General features: G+C 56.1%; 1 protein-coding gene across 7 annotated transcripts in view; it reads right to left on the reverse strand.

Moving 5' to 3' along the window:
* ncanb (neurocan b) overlaps nt 1–9,948 on the reverse strand; it is a 103,247-nt gene that overhangs the window by 88,644 nt on the left and 4,655 nt on the right. For 3 of the 7 annotated variants that reach the window (XM_078423924.1, XM_078423923.1, XM_078423922.1), the window contains exon 1: nt 9,278–9,719. The exons of the other annotated variants lie outside the window; for them this stretch is intronic. The gene's annotated coding sequence lies outside the window, so the exon portion shown is untranslated. Of the gene's footprint in view, nt 1–9,277; nt 9,720–9,948 lie in introns of those variants that run through there. 7 annotated transcript variants of the gene reach the window in all.

The following is a 9,948-nucleotide window of genomic DNA, read 5'->3' on the forward strand; positions in this document are numbered from 1 at the left end:
GTGGGAGGACAGGGAATGTGGAGGAAAATAGGTTTTCAGCTGGAACTCTGCCACAGCATGAGAGGGGTAGTACTGAGAGAGGCTGGGGTATCTGGCAGATATGGCTACACTTGGCTCTCTCACCACACTTGCCCTTCTTGTTCCACTGCGGGAAAAGCAGTACTGAGGGAGCGCCACACAATGGAAGGGCCTGTACTGAGGGAGCGCTGCACTTTGGGAAGGGTAGTACTGAGGGTGCACCTCGCTGTGGGAGGGGCAGTACTGAGGGAGCGCCGCACTGTCGGAGGGGCTGCACTGAGGGAGTGCCGCACCATGGGAGGGGCAGTAATGAGGGAGTGTTGCACTGTGAGAGGGGCAGTAATGAGGGAGCACCGCACCATGGGAGGGGCTGTACTGAGGGAGTGCCGCACTGTCGGAGGGGCTGCACTGAGGGAGTGCCGCACCATGGGAGGGGCAGTAATGAGGGAGTGTTGCACTGTGAGAGGGGCAGTAATGAGGGAGCACCGCACCATGGGAGGGGCTGTACTGAGGGAGCGCCGCACTGTCGGAGGGGCAGTAATGAGGGAGTGTTGCACTGTGAGAGGGGCTGTAATGAGGGAGTGCCGCACTGTTGGAGGGGCAGTACAAATCGAGGGCTACACATTTGAAAGTCAAAAAAGTATATCTACGCCACTAATTCCTCAGAAAACTAATGAAATTCATCATATCTCCAATGGCTATTATGAATTTCTACACATACAACAGAGAAAGCATCTTATCAGGATGTATCACAGCTTGCTATGGCAACTGCTGGGCTCAAGACCAAGAAATTGCAAAGAGTTGTGAACACAGCCCAGTCCATTACTCAAACCAGGCTCCCCACTATTGACTCCATTCACGCTTCATTCTACCTCAGGAAAGCAGCCAACATAATGAAGGACCACTCATGCCCCAGTTACTCCCTCTTCTCCCCTCTCCATAGACAAAACCCTGAATCCACGTACCACCATATTCAGGAATAGCTTCTTCCCCGCTGTTGTCAGTCTCTTGAATAGACCTCTCATAAGCTAAGGACGAGTTCCTGATCTCCTAGTCTTCTTCCCTGCGGCCCTTGCACTCTTTTTATCTGCACTTTCTCTGCAGCTGCAACATTATATTTTGCACTCTGTTCATTTTCCCTTTTGCACTACTTTATGTACTCATGAATGGTCTGATCTTCCAGGATAGCTCATAAAACAAAGTTGTTCACTGTGTCTTGGTACACATGACAATAATAAACCAAGACCAATACCATCTTTCGGATGAGACATTAATTCAAGACTCCATGTGCCCTCCCAGGTGAATGTTAAAGACACTCTGCCAACATTGGAAGACCAGGGACATTATCCCAATATGCTCCCAGCATCTGATCCTGAGTTATATACATTTAAACAGATGTTCTGTTCATTTTTATGCTGCCATCGGTGGGAGCTTGCTGTGCACAGACTGGGAGCCATGTTTCTGACGGCACAGTGATGAGTCTACTTCATCAAGTGCTTTCAAATACCCAGGGGGGGCTGCAAGGCATCAGTAAAGTATTTCTTTAAAATTGGAGAGGTTGCCAAGCCATGGTGTGGCCAACTGTGTAATTTGATGGTGCCCCACTCCCTTTGCTGTTTTGCTTTGCTTTCTATCAGCACATCTTTAGAGTGGCCGTGGGAGGGGGTATGGAGGAGACACAGAACTCGGGGCAGGCAGTGCTTGAGGTGGAGAGGAGACGGTGAGAAACTTACACATGGAGAATAAAGATGCCGTTTCTTGGAATGATTCTGGCCCACGTTCCTCCGTTCTCTCATTAACACAAGAGACCAGGGTTCTCGTCGTTCAGACGGCTTGGCCACAGCCTCTGAACTTGGGCCTTTTCTCCCACAGTGGAAAAGCCGGTTGGTTTTCGCTCCTGTAACTAGCTTGGCCAAGCTTCTTCCAGCTTAACATTCACAGAGTGTCCTGCTACATGGCTGGAATTATTAATAGGACAACTGACTCCAATCAAAGAAGTGGTTGTTCACTGAGCGGTGAAGTGCGGAGATGGGGAGCAATGCGAGGCAGATGCCTATTACTCACCACTTGTGATCAGCTCAGGAAAACCATCCCAATCCATCCTCAAATACAACCCAGAAACTGAACCAACGATACAGGGTGACACTCAACGCACCGCAAGGAGACAAACGCTCAGCTCACACATTGCCTGCTGGTGTTTCTACCCCACATACCCCATTCACCTCGCCCATCACACTCTCCCTCTGTCCCCCTCTCCTCCATGTGTTCATCCACCATTCCATTCCCCCTGGTCCCCCTGACCTCCACACTTCCTGAATTCCCAATTGGGTTTAGGGGATTCTGTTATTCACTGATGACACCTTGCTTTACTTTCTCTGCCACTGTAGCAACTTCTCTCGCGTTGCCCTTCCATCATCCACACCCCTATGTCATGCTCCCACCCTCCACCTGGGCAGGAGGCAGGCTTTCATCCCCGAGGCTGGACCAGAGAGCCGGTCTTGTTGACTGAGGGAGCTGGGCACTGGGACGAGGCAGCGAGTGTCTGAGGGCGGAGAGACTCCAGGGGGTCCAACTCAGCAGGTGTCGAAATCTGGACTCAACGCATTCACTGGAGCTCCACAACAACAAAGGCAAGCTGAGGGAAGTGTGACTGAGCACTGTGGTAACAGATGCTGAAGGTACGACGGATCAGAAAGCACTTGGCACGCATGGGAAATTCAAATGCAGCAACATTTTAACAGTGGATACTTTCAGAATGTTCCTCCCTCCTTCCAGTGAACCCATTCCCAGCATCTATCCCTCAGTTATCCCAAGCCGCTACCAATATCTGTCACTCACCTTATCCAGGAATGTTCATGGATCTATCACTCCATTACACTGTTCCTGGTATCTGTCCCTCAACAATCCAGACATTCCCAATGGTGGACCATAGGGTGCCTGTCAGATGGAGGAAGGATTGGGAGGTTCTCAGATGAAGGAGGAAAGGAGGACAAAGTGCCTGCCAGACAGAGGGAGGGAGGGAGGGAGGAGGAGAGCCTTCACATTCTCCTCTTGATAAACATACAATCCCTGTTCCCCACTTTTCTTGAGAGTGAGCCAGACTTGGCATCCAACGTTGTGTTCCCGCCTCCCATGGACAATCACTGGACAGTCCTCCCTCGATACAGAGGCAAAGACTTTACACCTCCAGCCTGCACTGTGTCCCAGATCCTCCAGTTGAAGAATCCAGCTTGCTCTGTTACTGCATACACCCGGTGCTCTGCCCGCCTGCCCTTCCCATGGGGAAGATCCCCGCTGGAGTGAATCATGAACACTGCTCACCAAAGGAAGAATGGTGTTTAGCAAAGAAGTGCGAGCATCTTGGGCTAACTTCCTCAGCACATTCACACACGTGACACAGCACATTCACACACGTGACTCAGCACACGTTCACACACGTGACTCAGCACATTCACACTCGTGACTCAGCACACTCACACACGTGACTCAGCACACACTCACACACGCGACTCAGCACATTCACACACGTGCCTCAGCACGTTCATACACGTGACTCAGCACACTCACACACGTGCCTCAGCACATTCACACAGGTGACTCAGCACACGTTCACACACGTGACTCAGCACACTCACACACGTGACTCAGCATGTTCACACACGCTCACACGCGTGAGTACGCTTGTTTAAGGACCCATTAGACTCCACATTGTTGAGAACTTTGAAACTTGAAGGATACACTTGTACTTAAATATGATTGTGCTTGTGTATAGTAAGACTTTTACTCAACTGTGTGCAAAAAAAAAAGAATTTCACTGTAACTAGGTACAAGTAACAATAAAGTGCAATTGCACAATTGACAGCTCCTCCACACACATGATTCATGTGTGACTTAGATACAACTCTAATTACCCACCTTGGTTCCCCAGGAGGTGCCTGGTTTGTTGGTTCTGCGAGGTGTGATTAAACTCGCTGGGTTAGGGCTCACTGGAGCATGGAGGAACAGAGGTGATTGTATTCAAACGGACAACATTTTCATTGGTGATATCTCCCTGAATACGGGTTCCAGAGCCAGGGGTTACGGGCTAGTAGTAAGAGGTTGGTCTTTCAGGACGGATATCAGGAGAATGTCTTCACCCAGGAGTTCTGAGAATTCTCTACCCAAGAGGACCACGGAGGCTCAGACCCAGAGTAGATTCAACGAGTAGACTTTGAAATATAAAGGGAGTTCAAGGAGTTGGAGTGATGCTGAGGTCAAAGTTCTCCTTGTTGGTACGGCTGGCAATTGGGCCGAGTGGCCTCCTCATGCTTGTATCTCTCATGCTTGTGTGTTCTGTGGTCATTCACAAAGCAAGTCTCCATCGCCTAAGATAGATACAAAGTGCTGGAGTGACAACGAGTCGGCCAGCATCTATGCAGAAAAAGGATCAGATATGTTTTCAGATCAGGACTCCTCTTTGGGTCCCGACCCGAAACGCCACACATCGTTTTTCTCCAGAGGTGCTGCCTGGCGCGTTGAGTTACTCCAGCACTTTGTGTCTATCTTTGGTGCAATCTAGCTTTTGCAATTCTTTGTTTCTACATTAGTCTCCATCGCCTGTTTCACTGCTGGTCTAGAGATCGGCAGTGCCAGGCTGGATGGAGCTCCTCACTCATCCCGAGGCTAACTTTCCTTCTCCATTCCCCTGCTTATCCAAGCGGGGGGTGAGGGTGCCCGGGAGCTGCAATTTCCATCCTGCCCTTAAATATACTGGGACTATCTCTGACATCTCCCTCCCGTTTCTGGACCTCACCATCTCCATCACAGGAGAAAAACTAGTGACGGACATTTACTACAAGCCCACCGACTCACACAGCTATCTGGACTACACTTCTTCCCACCCGGTCCCCTGCAAAAAGTCTATCCCCTACTCCCAATTCCTCTGTCTACGCCGCATCTGCACCCGGGATGAGGTGTTTCAGACTAGGGCTTCCGAGATGTCCTCGTTTTTCAGAAAACGGGGCTTCCCCTCCTCCATTATAGATGAGGCTCTCATTAGGGTCTCTTCTACATCCCGCAGCTCCGCTCTTGCTCCCCCTCCCCCCACTCGCAACAAGGACAGGATCCCCCTCGTTCTCACCTTCCACCCCACCAGCCAGCGGATCCAACATATCATCCACCAACATTTCCGTCACCTACAACAGGACCCCACCACTGGCCATATCTTCCCATCCCCTCCCCTCTCTGCGTTCCACAGAGACCGTTCCCTCCGCAACTCCCTGCTCCACTCGTCCCTTCCTACCCAAACCACCCTAACCCCGGGCACTTTCCCTTGCAACCGCACGAGATGCAACACCTGTCCCTTTACCTCCCCCCTCAACTCCATCAAAGGACCCAAACAGTCTTTCCAGGTGAGACAGAGGTTCACCTGCACCTCCTCCAACCTCATCTATTGCATCCGCTGCTCTAGATGTCAACTTATTTATATCGGCAAAACCAAGCGCAGGCTCGGCGATCGCTTCGCTGAACACCTGCGCTCGGTTCGCATTAACGCAACTGATCTCCCGGTGGCCCAGCACTTTAACTCCCCCTCCCATTCCCAGTCTGACCTCTCTGTCATGGGCCTCCTCCAGTGCCATAGTGAGGCCCGCCAGAAATTGGAGGAGCAGCACCTCATATTTCGCCTGGGCAGTTTGCGGCCCGGTGGTATGAACGTCGACTTCTCCAACTTCAGATAGTTCCTCTGTCCCTCCCTTCCCCTCCTCCTTCCCAGATCTCCCTCTATCTTCCTGTCTCCACCTATATCCTTCCTTTGTCCCACCCCCGACATCAGTCTGAAGAAGGGTCTCGACCCGAAACGTCACCCATTCCTTCTCTCCCGAGATGCTGCCTGACCTGCTGAGTTACTCCAGCATTTTGTGAATAAATCTATCTGCCTTGGATTGGCTATAGAGCCTCCCCGGCTTCAAGGTCCCCAACATCACAGAAGCTGTCCTGGTGGAGCAGGGCAAGGTCAATGTACTCCACCCTCCCTTGCAATTCAAACCCCCCGCATCAGCCTGACCACCACACATCAGCTGTGCGACTCATTAACCTGAATACATTGTCCGAACTGAGGACACAATGAAATGTAGATGCCTCTCTACAACAGAAGGCACAAAGCGCTGGAAATAAAACTCAGCGGGTCAGGCCGCAACCCTGGAGAACATGGATAGGGAGCATTTCTGGTGAGGACCCTTCTAAAGAACTGAACGGTTGGGAGGAGGGGGGGGTGGTGGGGTGGGGTGGGGGGGGGAAGCTGGAAGAGAGGATGGGACAAAGTCTGGCAAGTGAATACAGGTGAGGAGGGGGTGGTGGGGGGGGGGGGGGGGGGGAGGGTTGCCAAATAGGTGTACAAATGCCAGAGATTGGAAGAAGGGGTGTCTCCAAGTTACAGCAGTGGTCAAAGGTGAGTGTGGGCAGCGTCGGCACCCGGGACAACGGCAGGGCCGGGGCAGAGTGAACCCTCTCCTTGAGGACACCGAGTGCTGGAGTAACTCAGCAGGTCAGGCAACATCCCAGGAGGACATGGATAGGTAACGTTTCGGGTTGGGACTTTTCTTCAGACGGACCCGAAACGGCATCTATCCATGTTCTCCAGAGATGCCGCCTGACCTGTTGAGTTACTCCAGCAACTTGGTGTCATGTTGAGTATTAACGAGCATCCGCAGTTCATTGTCTCTGCAACCCGGAGCTTGTAATGTCTCCCTGTGACCGCGTGGGGTTTCTCAGTGTGCTCCGTTTTCCCTCCACATTCCAGAGACCCGCAGGTTTGTAGATTAATTGGCTTCGGTAGATTGTAGATTCCTTCTCGTGTGTAGGATAGTGCTAATGTAAAGTGAACGGTGGTGGGCATGGTCTCTGTGGGCCGAAGGGCCTTTATCCGCGCTGTATCTCTAAACTAAACTAGTCTGAAGAGGGGTCTCGACCCGTACCGTCACCCGTTCATTCTCTCCATAGATGCTGCCCGTCCCGCTGAGTTACTCCAGCATTCTGTATCTATCTTCGGCCTAAAACATCATCTGCAGTTCTTTCCTAAACTAACCCCCTCTCCTTCTCAGCGTTGTTACGAGGCAGCCTGGGCGTCCAACCCAGCAAGCGATGGGGCGTTGGGGGGGTGAGATGGGGCGTGGGGGGGGGTGCGATTGGGCGTGGGGGGGGGTGCGATGGGGCGTGGGGGGGGATGGGGCGTGGGGGGGGGGATTGGGCGTGGGGGGGGGGGTTGCGATGGGGCGTGGGGGGGTGGTGGTTACGATGGGGCGTGGGGGGGGGGGGGGTGAGATGGGTGACCACTCGGACATTCGGGCATCCATTTCCTTTTCCTCTTCGGGACATGGGGGCGAGTTTTGAGAATGTCAGCGATTATTTATGATCCCCATTTTCCCCGTGAGGACTGCGCCGACCGCCCGGACACAAACGCCGCGCTGGTCGTTCACAGACCGAGCGGGCTCCCTCCCCACAGGGGTTAACACGGACCCTGCCCCCGGCTGGAGTGGCATCCCTCGCCGTGACCGCGGGCCGGGCGAGGGGTGAGAAGTGCTGTGAACATTCGGGCGACGACACTTTGTGCCGGTGGATGATTAAGGATTCGGACGGAGAACCAGCATGGAGCTGGGGCAAGCAACCGAGATAAAAATCCCCATGAACAACACAAGAATCTCCACCCGAAACGTCGCCTGTCCCTTTTCTCCAAAGATGCCGTCTGACCCGCTGAGTTACTTCAGCTATTTGTGCCTATCTTCGGTTGAAACCCGCCTCTGCAGTTAGTGCTGCCTTCGAAACCATCCCGCACTAGATGGGAAACGGCCGACGAACTGAAGCCGGTTCGCGGGGGCTCCGGGATGTGTCTGGGCTTAAAGAAGGGTCTCATTACCCCCGAGAACCGGCGACTCCGCACCAACCCGGGAGCCGCCGGGCGGAGGAGCAGCCGATAGACCGGCCCAATACGGGGGCTAGCATACATGCTGCGGGCCGAGGGGCCACGTCGTGCGCTATTCCCGCATTCGATAAACTTGTGTGGGCGCCAGGCATTGTAGGGAACGGCAGTGGTCTCCGGTCTCACACACCCGGCGCCAACAGCGGCAGACCCAGTCCTTTATATTTCTGAGATTTCTCGACAGCACAGGAGGCCGATCGGACCATTGAGCCAATGCCATCCCACGGAGCTGTCCCAATTATCACCAAGTCCACCGTAACCAACCTCCCCGAAGCCCCGGCGATTCTACCGCCCAAACACGCAGCCGGCGGTCGGGCCCGACCTACACCCGGCCTGTACCTGCTCACACCCGGCGTGTACCCGCTCACACCCGGCGTGTACCCGCTCACACCCGGCGTGTACCCGCTCACAACCGGCGTGTACCCGCTCACACCCGACGTGTACCCGCTCACACCCGGCGTGTACCCGCTCACACCCGGCGTGTACCCGCTCACACCCGGCGTGTATCCGCTTACACCCAGCGTGTACCCGCTCACACCCGGCGGGCGGGCCCGACCTACACCCGGCGTGTACCCGCTCACACCCGGCGTGTACCCGCTCACACCCGGCGGGCGGGCCCGACCTACACCCGGCGTGTACCCGCTCACACCCGGCGTGTACCCGCTCACACCCTGCGGGCGTTCCCTCCCTACCCCCGGGTTCCTGCAGCCGCCGGGCACTGCGGGGGTTGGGGGCGGCGGGGGCGGTACCCGAGCAGAGAGCCAGACCTGGCGGGGAGCACAGCCCGGCTGCGGCTCCCTTTTGTCTGCTGTTTTGCTCCCTTTGTTCCCTCTCTTCACTCCCTTCTCCTGTTCCCCCCAAACCCCTTCTCCCCGCCACCCCTGCTTTTGCCGCCCCTGTCGCTGCCTCCATACCTCCATACCCAGTCCTGCTCGATCCCCCCCCCCCCCCCCCCCCGCCGGGTCCCGGCCGCCCCGGCCGTGGGCGTCTGGGTTGGGGACATCTTGACAGGGGTGCGATCGGGTCTGGACGGGACGGGACGGGAAGCGACCGGACCATACCGGAGCTGACAACATGCCTCTTACACCCGAATCCCGGTTCAACCGACGCCGGTTCTTCCCGGAATAAAGCCGGATCAGCCGTCCCCGGGTCGCGGGGTCTCGGGGTCTCGGGGTGGGAGCCGGACATAGCGGAGCGGGAGTGATTACTCTGCCTCATCTCACGCTGTCCACATCCCCCGCCCCCGCGCTGCCCCGTTTCTCCCCCCGTTATATCGACACCGGGGGCGATGTGAAGCGGACCTACCCCGGGCTCCGATCCGCTCGCTTCTCCGGCGCCGCACGGCTCCGTGCACCGGCTGTCCGGCCAGCCCTGCCCAGCCCCGGACTGGCTTCCTATTGCCGCCGTTCTCCGGGCGTCGGTGACCAGGAGGGGTCTCTCGGTTGCCCCGGTCTCCCGGTGTCCGTGAAGCGGTGATCCCCGCGGTTGCCCCGGTCTCCGGTGAGTTGGTGGTCCCGCGGATCCTGGGGTCGGTGAGGAGGGGTCCCGAGGGTCGGTGAGGAGAGATCCCGCGGCCGGCGGGGCCGCAGCGAGCAGCCGGCAGACTGAGGATGGGAAGCAGCTCGATTTCAAAAGCGGAGTGGGGAGAGCGATTGGCTGTGGCCGGCGGCGCGGAGCGGAGCGGCGGCCCCGAACCCCCGCCCTACGACGCCGGAGCCCGGCCCAGCCAGTCAGCTTTCAGACACCCGGCGGGTCCCCCAACCGGAGCCCGGCAGCGGCCGCACCGCCCACTCCACGGCCACCCCCACATCCCCCCCACCCCCCTCCGGCCATCCCGGTCCCCAATGCCCACTCCCCGATCTACCCTCCGTCCACTCCCACCCTCCCTCCGCCCACCCCCCTATTCCTTTTCTCTACCGATGCTGCCTGACCCGCTGAGTTGCTCCCGCGTTATCGTGTCTACCTTCGGTGTAAAC

Source organism: Rhinoraja longicauda, chromosome 28 (genome assembly GCF_053455715.1).
Source record: "Rhinoraja longicauda isolate Sanriku21f chromosome 28, sRhiLon1.1, whole genome shotgun sequence".
NCBI lineage: Eukaryota > Metazoa > Chordata > Chondrichthyes > Rajiformes > Arhynchobatidae > Rhinoraja > Rhinoraja longicauda.